At 41.0% G+C, this 11,026-nt stretch overlaps 1 pseudogene; it reads left to right on the top strand.

The window, feature by feature from the left end:
• The first annotated feature begins 4,552 nt into the window (after nucleotides 1–4,552).
• On the top strand, nucleotides 4,553–10,715 carry LOC134480510 (reticulocalbin-1-like; annotated as a pseudogene).
• The last annotated feature ends 311 nt before the right edge of the window (nucleotides 10,716–11,026 follow it).

Here is an 11,026-nt window from a genome sequence, read left to right as displayed (position 1 = left end):
ACCTCTCTCCAGATTGACTTAGAATTAAATGACCTGTACCTGCCAGGGCAGGACAGGCTTTTCAGAGGCAGCTTATCCTGGTGGCACACTCCCTGTAATGTTTCTATTGTATGTTAAAGGATGGGGATCATGGGAATATATTTTCTTAAAACCTCAGGCAATTTATGCAGATTACAGTTCTGCCTAATTTAATTCTTTCCTGCCTGCTATGAGCAGGCCTCCAGATCAGCAAGTTCCTTTGGAATGGTTTTGCTTGTTTTTGTTTATTTTCCATGGTGCTGATTAGAAAGCCATGAATTGTTTTGTGAATTTTAAATTTCAAGAGGTGGCACCCAGAGTTTATGGTGGTTTCCTTCAAACATTGCAGTGTAGTTGCAGCATAAAAACGTACTTCTTGTGACAAGAAGTGGAAAAAGAAAGTTGATGAGCTAAGAAAAGTAGAGCCTTGAGCCAGATCAACCATTTGGCTTCCTCAAATATGGAGCAAGCATGGATTGTGGCTTTTTCAGAATCGAGGGGGTTTTTAGGATTGGGCAGTGAATGCTGTCTGGGGCTAACCCGTCCCTTTTGTGGCTGACAACCCTTAGGAGAAGGTCAGAATGTGCCAACAGCACAGAGTGGGCACTGGTGGTGTTTGAACTCAGAAGTGCTCAGGAACTGTGAAAGTTTCTCTGTTATCATCCTGGAGCCATCTAGTGAAATAGACCACTGTGATGCTGTGTAAGAGGCCGTTGTGGGGGCTGGAGAGATGACTCAATGGGTAAGAGCACCAAGTGTTCTTCCAGAGGTCCTGAATTCAAATGCCAGCAACCACATGGTGGCTCACAACCATCTGTAAGGAGTACTGATGCCCTCTTCTGGTGTGTCTGAAGACAGATGCATTGTCTCACATATAAATAAATAAATCTTACAAAAGATTGTCATCTACTGCAGTTTCTATGTGGACAGGGCACAGTTAAAGGGATTAAAGATCAAGTACATTGTCTGTCTTTAAAGATCAAGTGTATCTCCTAACTTTTAAACCAAGAAATATAGTGTCTTTTTTGCTGCTTGTGTAGCTTTTCGTGATGTATCTTTTCTCCTATTACGTCGTTTGTTTCCATGATAGTTGTTTTCACGTATATATGATTATCGCTCCTATTTGCAGAGCTATTCAATATTTTCATTGGTTAAATATTTGTGGTGAATTTACATTGTGATATCAGTAAAATGCTATGTGTAAATTTTAGAGAATATACCGGTTTGGGTAATTTTAATAACCTTTGCCCTCAAGTGGTGGCCTGTTTTCACATTGAAAAGACTGGAATTCATTACCATCCATAGCAGGATTGATAGGGAAGCACAATGGACAGCAACAGTGTTGTTCCCTTTGACAGTTGTGGGAGCCAAGAAAGAAGTGTGACTTGCTTTTTGTGATTTACCAAATCAAGACTCAGTATCATTACTATAGAAGCCCATGGAAAAAATGATGAAGTTTTCAGAAATCACCAGTTGAAGAAATGGTGGTGGTTTTGCTTATATTGAATTCTGAGTTTCAAAGTTATGTTTCATTTTTCTTTATTCCTTAATGAGGCTTTTTATTAAGTTTTTTATTCACCATTACACACTTAGATGCACAGTGCTAGGATCGTAGTAGGTGCTCATTAAATCACTGATCATTGGGGAGGAGGAATGATAAGAAAGTATGTATTTTCTGTAAGTTCTGTTAGTTTTGGGAACAGGTGGTTTTAGGTTTACCATCATACTTTGGTATCTTGTCCCACATAAGACAACTTGACAGAACCCCCTTTCTGGCCATTATGTTCAACTTATTTTTCTCTTAATCATTCTTGAAAATCATGGAAGTAGTGTGGAAAATTGATTGTACCTGCAGTATAGCAAAAAAGCCCAGTCTAGATAGGAAGCAGGTATGTTTCTCCATGAGCTGATGTCTTAAAACATCTAGATTTTAGGAATTTGGTGTTGTGTTTTCTAAACATAAATCTTACAGCATACAGATAACATCGTGATAGAATAAAGGAATCTTTTGATTTAGCACCAAATTCCATAAAGCAATGACTACTGCACAGCTCTCTTGGCCATATGAATAGCCGAAATTATATTTCACTCTTTTAAAGAAATAATGAAAGCACATAAGGTTAAAGCAGAGCCCATGGGAAAAGTTTGCTGTGGTGTTTCTCTTTGGTTTCTTGTGCTCTTTCTAGGTAATGACTTTAAGAAGTCAGGGCGACCGGTCAGGTGGTCAGTGTGGTCAGGCAGTCATGAGCAGATGGTTAAGCGATGTGCTATGGCCCCATAGGCCAGTGAGCCCAGCTGAGAAGCAGAGTCTAGCCAGTGAGCCTAACTGAATAGCAGAGGCTAGACAGTGAACCTGACTGAAGAGCAGAGGCTAGCCAGTGAGCCTAGCTGAAGAGGAGAGGCTAGCCAGTGAGCCTAGCTGAAGAGCAGAGGCTAGCCAGTGAGCCTAGCTGAAGAGCAGAGGCTAGCCAGTGAGCCTGACTGAAGAGCAGATGCTAGCCAGTGAGCCCAGCTGAAAAGCAGAGTCTAGGCAGTGAGCCAGGCTGAAGAGCACAGGCTAGCCAGTGAGTCTGACTGAAGAGCAGAGGCTAGCCAGTGAGCCAGGCTGAAGAGCAGAGGCTAACCAGTGAGCCTGACTGAAGAGCAGAGGCTAGTCAGTGAGCCTGACTGAAGAGCAGAGGCTAGCCAGTGAGCCTGACTGAAGAGCAGAGGCTAGCCAGTGAGCCTGACTGAAGAGCAGAGGCTAGCCAGGGAACCTGACTGAAGAGCACAGGGTAGACAGTGAGCCTGACTGAAGAGCAGAGGCTAGCCAGTGAGCCTGACTGAAGAGCAGAGGCTAGCCAGTGAGGCTGACTGAAGAATAGAGGCTAGCCAGTGAGCCTGACTGAAGAGCAGAGGCTAGTCATTGAGCCAGGCTGAAGAGCACAGGCTAGCCAGTGAGCCAGGCTGAAGAGCACAGGCTAGCCAGTGAGCCTGACTGAAGAGCAGAGGCTAGCCAGTGAGCCAGGCTGAAGAGCAGAGGCTAGCCAGTGAGCCTGACTGAAGAGCAGAGGCTAGCCAGTGAGTCTGACTGAAGAGCACAGGCTAGCCAGTGAGCCAGGCTGAAGAGCACAGGCTAGCCAGTGAGCCTGACTGAAGAGCAGAGGCTAGCCAGTGAGTCTGACTGAAGAGCACAGGCTAGCCAGTGAGCCAGGCTGAAGACTGAAGAGCAGTGATTTTAACCTTTATTTATAAGTTCTTCCGTTTTCCTAAAATTTCTACAAAGGTTTGCCTCCATAAAGTTTGACTTATAAGGTTCTCCTTGCTCTCTTCTTATCTCCTTTCCTCTTGCTCTTATGACACAATAATTTCCTTACTCTCAATGCCTTACTCTCAATGCTAGGCCTTTACTTCTAAGTTCTTCTTGAGTTCTGTTCTCTTCACTTCAGTTCTGTCTAAAAAGCTTTCTCTCTCTTTGTCCTCAGCATTTGTATATCTTTCTGAACAGAGCATCACATGGTGAAAAGTTCACCACAAGTTTGCACAGGAATTCAAATCATAAGTTGGATAATCAGTTTACGACAGAGAATGTTTACATGCATATCCATGAAGAGTAATCATCAGGATAAACTGTCACCATCTGTCACTGGCTCTGCATGTTCATGGAGAGTTAAAAGCTGTAATTTTTATGAGAAAAGAATAAGTGAAATTGCCTATAGGCAAATCCAGTCAATTATTTACGTAAAGTCCTTGCACCTATAGTAAATCATTAGTTCTCTCTTTATGAACTTTGGTTAATTGGTTTATACCCTCTTAGCATGGGTTCTAATTTGTAGATGCCTGCTTGGTATTGCAGAAGCAATTCACTCATGAAACTTTAAGAAGGAAGAGTTCTCAATGCAATTTTGATTACCAGAGAAAACATAATAGCTGTCCCATTATAATGGAGCTTAAAATTACTAATCTAATTTTAGGAACTCTTATAGAATCATCATAAGAATTAAGAAATCATCTATTTGTCTGTACATCATCACGCCAAGACAATACATCTTCGTTGCTCTGTGGTGATCTGCTCAAAAGAGTGGGGTAAAGAGCATGACAAATACAGAGGCAGATACTTGCAGCCAACCATTCAGCTGAGAGCAGGGTCCCCAATGGAGGAGTAAGAGAAAGGATTGAGGTAGCTGAAGGGGTTTACAGCCCCATAAGAACAACACTAAGAAACACCCAGAGCTCCCAGGGCCGGAAACCACCATCCAAAGAGTACACATGGACAGACCCATGGCTACAGCTGCATATGTAGAAGAGGATGGCCTTCTTGGGCACAAATGGGAGGAGAAGCCCTTGGTCTTGTCAAGGCTTGATGCCCCAGTGTAGGGGAAACCAGAACAGGGAGGCAGATAGGCCTAGGTGTTTGGGTGGGTGTGGTAACACCCTCACAGTAGAAGGGGGAGGGGGTTTTATAAGGGGTTTTGTGGAAACCAGGAAAACGGATAACATTTGAAATGTAACAAAAGCCCTCTCTGGGGAAGGGACAGCAGATAAGGTGCTCTGAGCCCCTACTTCCTTGCTGCCTCCCTTTGATCGAGACTGTGGTACATGGTGTCAGCCTGGGACTCTCCATGGGCTGCTGCTGGCACTGGTCCTGGCGTTCATGGCCAAGAGCATGATGAGCAAGGAGCACATGGTTTGTCCTGATTCAGAGCAGGGCGAATGGCCACCAGAGAATAAGCACAGCTTCCTGTACGATCACGAGGTCTTCCTGGGCAAGAAGGACTCCAAGACCTTTGATAGCTAATCCTGAACGAGAGCAGGAGAGGCTGGGGAAAATTGTTGATCCAATCAACAGTGATGAAGGCGGCCTTGTTACTACTGAGGACCTGAAAGTTTGGATCAAACAGGTACAGAAAAGATACATCAACCAAAATGTGGCTAAACTCTGGAAGGATTATGATAGGGACATAGATGAAAAATCTCCTGGGAAGAATACAAGCAGGCTACCTATGGCTACTACCTGGGAAACCTTGCTGAATTCCAAGATAGCCCTGATCATCACAACTTTAAAAAGTTGCCTCCACGAGATGAGAGGAGGTTTAAGGCCTTGACGGTGACCTGACAGCTACTCAGGACTGGTTCATTGCTTTTCTGCACTAAGAGGATTTAGAACATATGAAGGAGATTGTAGTTCTGGAAACGCTGGAGAATATCAACAAGAACAGGGATGGTTTTGTGGACCAGGATGAGTACATTGTGGACATCTTTTTCTCACGAGGACAATTGCCCTGAGACCGACTGGGTTTTGTCTGGGGAGCAGTTCAATGATTTCCCAGATCTGAACAAGGATGGGAAACTGGATTAGGATGAGATTCACCACTGGATCCTCCCTCAGGACTATGACCAGGCACAGGCTGAGGCCCAGCATCGGGTGTATGAGTCAGATAAGAACAAGGATGAGATGCTGACCAAGGAGGAGATTGTAGACAACTGGACCATGTTTGTGGGAAGCCATGCCACCAATTACAGGGAAGATCTTACCAAAAATCATGATGATCTTTGAAAGAAACTCATCCTCATGTGGCCAACAGTCACATGCTTTCTACGGATATTCTGGTTGATTGCTATATTTGTCAAGTATATAGCAGTTGTGTCCCTAAACAATAAGAAACCTTTCTAAAGCTCAAAAAAATCATACATTGCACCACAAACAATAATAGTAGGAGATTTAAACACGCCACTTTCATCAATGGACAGATCAGGGAAACAGAAATTAAACAGAGACACAGAAAGACTAACAGGTTATGAAACAAATGGATTTAACATATATTTATAGAACACACCACCCTAAAACCAAAGGATATACCTTCTTATCAGCATCTCATGGTACCTTCTCTAAAATTGACCATATAATCGGTCACAAAACAAGCCTCAACAGGTACAGGAAGATAGAAATAATCCCATGCCTCGAATCAAAAAACCACGGACTAAGGCTGCTGATCAATAACAACAAATAGGACAGAAAGCCCACATATACATGGAAGTTGAAGTCAATGACAACTTGGTCATTGGAGACATAAGAAAGAAATTAAAGACTTCTTAGAATTTAATGAAAATGAAGATACAACATACCCAAACTTATGGGACACAATAAAAGCAGCGCTAAGAGGAAAACTCATAGCTCTGTACGCCTGCAAAAAGAAACAAGAGAGAGCATATGTCAGCAGCTTGACAGCACACCTCAAAGCTCTAGAAAAAATTAAATAAACCCTAGAGGAGTTGAAGGCAGGAAATAATCAAACTCAGGGCTGAAATCAAACAAGAAGAAACAAAACCGAGTATCAAAAGAATCAGCAAACCCAGGAGCTGGTTCTTTGAGAAAATCAACAAGATACATAAACGCTTAGCCATATTAACCAGAGGTCACAGAGAGTGTATCCAAATTAATAAAATCAGAAATAAAAGGGAGACATAACAACAAAATCTGAAGAAATTAAAAAGATCATCAGATCCTACTACAAAACATATATTCAACAAAACTGGAAAATGTGGAGGAAATGGACAATTTTCTATACAGATACCAGGTACCACAGTTAAATCAGGAACAAATAAACCATTGAAACAACCCCATAACTCATAAAGACATAGAAACTGCTATTAAACATCTCCCATCCAAAAAGAGCCCAGGACCAGATGGATTTAGTGCAGAATTCTATCAGACCTTCATAGAAGACTTCATACCATAACTGTCCAAACTATTCCGCAAAATGGAAACAGACAGAGCACTACCAAACTCCCTCTATGAAGCCACAATTACTCTTATACCTAAACCACACAAGGATACAACAAAGATAGAGAAATTCAGACCTATTTGATTTATGAATATTGATCAAAAATGCTCAATAAAATTCTTGCAAACTGAATCCAAGAACACATCCAAACAATCATCCATCATGGTCAAGTAGGCCTCATGGCAAGGATGCAGGGATGGTTTAATATACGGAAGTCCATCAACGAAATTCATCATATAAACAAAGTCAAAACCACATGATCATTTCATTAGATGCTGAGAAATCATTTGACAAAATTCATTACCCTTTCATTAATAAAGTCCTGGAAAGATCAGGAATTGAAGGCCTGAATCTAAATATAGGAAAATGCAAAATACATCAAACCTGTACCTAACATCAAACTAAACTTAGAATATTGAAGGAATCCCACTAAAATCAGGGACTAGACAAGGCTACCCACTCTTTCCCTACTTAAGTACAATATGGTACTTAACGTCCTAGCCATAGCAATCAAACTATAAAGTAGGTCAAAGGGAAAAAATTAGAAGGGATGAAGTCAAAACACTAATATTTGAAGATGATATGATAGTCTACTTAAGCAACACCAAAATTCTACCAGAGAACTACTTAACCTGATCAACAACTTCAGCAAACTGGCCGAGTATAAAATTAACCCAAACAATTCAGTAGCCTTCCTCTACTCAAAGGGTAAACAGGCTGAGAAAGAAATTAGGGAAATGACACCCTTCACAATAGTCCCAAATAATATAAAATAATTGCTGTTACTTGAACCAAGCAAGTAAAAAATCTGTATGACAAGAACTTCAAATCTCTGAAGAAATTGAAGAAGGTCTCAGAAGATGGAAAGATCTCCCATGCTCATAGATTGGCAGGATGAATATGGTAAAAAATGACCATTTTGCCAAAGGCAATCTACAGATTCAATGCCATCACCATCAATATTCCTACTCAATTCTTTATAAAGGTAGAAAGTGCAATTTGCCGTCATTTGGTATAACATAAAACCCAGGACAGCAAAACTATACTCAACAATAAAAGAACTTCTGGGGGAATCACCATCTCTGACCTCAAGCAGTATTACAGAGCAATAGTGTGTATGGTATTGGCATACAGACAGGCAGATCAGTGGACATAATTGAAGACACAGAAAAGAACCCACACACCTATGGTCATTTGATCTTTGACAAAGGAGGTAAAACATCCAATGGCAGAAAGATAGTATTTTTAACAATGGTGCTGATTCAACTGGAGGTCAACATGTAGAAGAATGCAAGTTGACCCATTCTTATTGCCCTGTACAAAGCTTAAGTCCAAGTGGATCAAGGACCTCCACATCAAACCAGATTCACTAAAAGTAATGGATAAAAAGTAGGGAAGAGTCTCGAAGACATGAGCACTAAGGAAAATTTCCTGAACAGAATACCAGTGGCTTATGCTTTAAGATTGAGAATCGACAAATGGGACCTCATAAAACTGAAAAGCTTCTGTAAGGCAAAGGACAGTGTCATTAGGACAAAAAGGCAACCCACAGATTGGGAAAAATCTTTACCAATCCTGCATCTGATGGAGGTCTTATATCCAAAGTATACACAAAACAGAAGAAGTTAGAGTACAGAGAGCCAAACACCCCTGTTAATAAATGGGGTTCACAGCTAAAGAAAACATTCTCAGCTGAGGAATATAGAATAGCTGAAAAGCACCTAAAGAAATGCTCAATATCCTTAGTCATCAGGGAAATGCAAATCAAAACAACCCTAAGAATCCACCTCACACCAGTCAGGATGTCTAAGATCAAAAACTCAGGTGACAACAGATGCTGGCGAGGATGTGGAGAAAGAGGAACACTCGTCCATTGTTGCTGGGATGGCAAACTGGTACAAGAACTCTGGAAATCAGTCTGAACATTCCTGTAAAATTGGAAATTGCACTACCTGAGCACACAGCTATACCTGTCCTGGGCATATACCCAAAAGATACTCCCTCATACAACAACACATATAATCCACGATGTTCATAGCAGCCTTATTCATAATAGCCAGAAGCTGGAATGAACCCAGATGCCCTTCAACAGAGGAATTTATTCTAAAAATGTGGTATATATACACAATGGAGTACCACTCAGCTATCAAAAACAATGACAACGTTCAATTCATAGGCAAATGGAAAGAACTAGAAAATATCATCCACAGTGAGGTAATCCTATCACAGAAAAACACACTTGGTATGCTGTTGGGAGCGATGGCCTTGAAGCCCTCCACTATTGATGTTATTATTATGGTGAGCATTAAGTATGACTGGGTTCATGGAAAATCCCCAGCCAGCTGCAGAAGACTAATACAAATGTTGTGGTCAAGATGAATAATCATATGATAACGTGTGATGATAAGATACCCAATGTCATGACCTGTAACCTTTCTGATAAACCAACATCCTGCTGACTAATAGATATGACAAACCCGTGACCTTTCTGACAACCTGTCAACACCAGCCAATTCTCTAACCACAGGAATATTGTGTCCTTAGCGTGGGTAAATGTTTCTTACTTCCCCCCTCTCTCTGTTACCCTTTTTATGGTACAAAATCAGCCTTGGGGAAAAATAAAAGTGTCGCCTTGATTAGACTCTTGTCTTGGAGTTCTTCGTCACATCTCTTGTCCCCCATTCTCTTCCAGGTACTCAGCACCCCTCATTGACAGTATGCACTCATTGATAAGTGGATATTGACCAAAATCTCGAATTACCCAAGATGCAATCTACAGATCTCAGGAAACTCAAGAAGAAGGATGACCAAAGTGCAGATGCTCCCACTCCTTCTTAAAATGGGGAACAAAAATATCCATCGGAGGGGATATGGAGGCCAAATCTAAAGCAGAGACTGAAGGAACAGCCATTCAGAGTCTGCCCCACATGTGGCCCATATATATATACAGCCACCAAAACTAGGTAAGATTGATAAAGCTAAAAAGTGCTTACTGAAAGGGACAGAATATGCATCTCCCCTGAGAGACACATCCAGAGCATGTCAAATAAAGAGGTCAGTGCTAGCAGTAAACTACTGAACTGATAACAAGACGCCCTTTATGGGAATTAGAAGAAGGATTCAAAGAGCTGAAGGGCTTGCAACCCCATAAGAACAGCAATGCCAACCAAATAAACCACTAGCAAAAGACTATACATGGACTGACCCAGGGGTCCAACTGCATATGTAGGAGAGAATATCCTCGTTGGGGCACCTGTGGAAGGGGAAGCCCTTGTTCTTAACAAGGTTGGACCCTGAGTGCAGGGAAATGTCCAGGAAGGGGTTTCTAAGTGGCATGGATTTGGGGACCATACATATGGGAGAGGTCACGGCAGGAGGGCTTATGGACCAAAAGCTGGGAAAGAGAATAACGTTTGAATAAAACATATATATCTAGTAAAAAAACTGAAATTTAAAAAATGATACTGATACCAAAAATAATCAAAAAATGTGAATAAGAAAGAAATTTTAGGTTTTGGAAAAAGATGAATGCCAGGTATTTAAAAAACTGTATGACCATGGTAAACACTTTAATATACTTGAGAAATTTTTTACATGTTAATGAACTGCATCTTTTTTTTAAATAGTGAATGGAAATCCAGTCCCTTCCTGGCTGTGAGGCTAGGTATCCAGATGTAGTGGAATTCATTATTTGTTGAGTCCTGAACCTTTGAGTCTGCTTCTAAGTCAGCTTATGCCAAGGAAACTAGGCCAGGGTGATATCTAAGCCATTGACCAAACTATCTGGACTAACAATTACATGTGAAATTCCACCTTGTTTAAATGGGAGGAGAGGAATAAAAGTTACCTTTAAGGATTTAAAAAAGATGAAATGTACCCAAAAAAATCCAATAAAAAAGTTTAAAATAAAAATAACTTAGGAAATACAAAATACTGGGGTGCCATTCCACAATCATGATGTGTTTCTTCTGTGATAGCTTATAGGTTAATTTACTTCTCTATAACTGTTTTCTTATTTCAAAGTAAGTTATGGCATCATCTGTAGAGTGGATGGTGAGAACAAAAGCTTTGCCTAACTTGAACAATCGATCCCTCCTGAGCATGTGCTTAACATTCTAAGCACAGGGAAATTTCCTGAGGGGATTAAAGAACAAACTCCAAACATAAAACAGGAACAACAACGATTTGAAAACATTCTGCACGCTGGGTATGAAGGCATGTTACAACTTTAATTAGCTTTGTAG

This window comes from Rattus norvegicus, chromosome 9 (assembly GCF_036323735.1).
Source record: "Rattus norvegicus strain BN/NHsdMcwi chromosome 9, GRCr8, whole genome shotgun sequence".
Lineage (NCBI taxonomy): Eukaryota > Metazoa > Chordata > Mammalia > Rodentia > Muridae > Rattus > Rattus norvegicus.
This window is presented reverse-complemented; position numbering and strand designations above follow the sequence as displayed.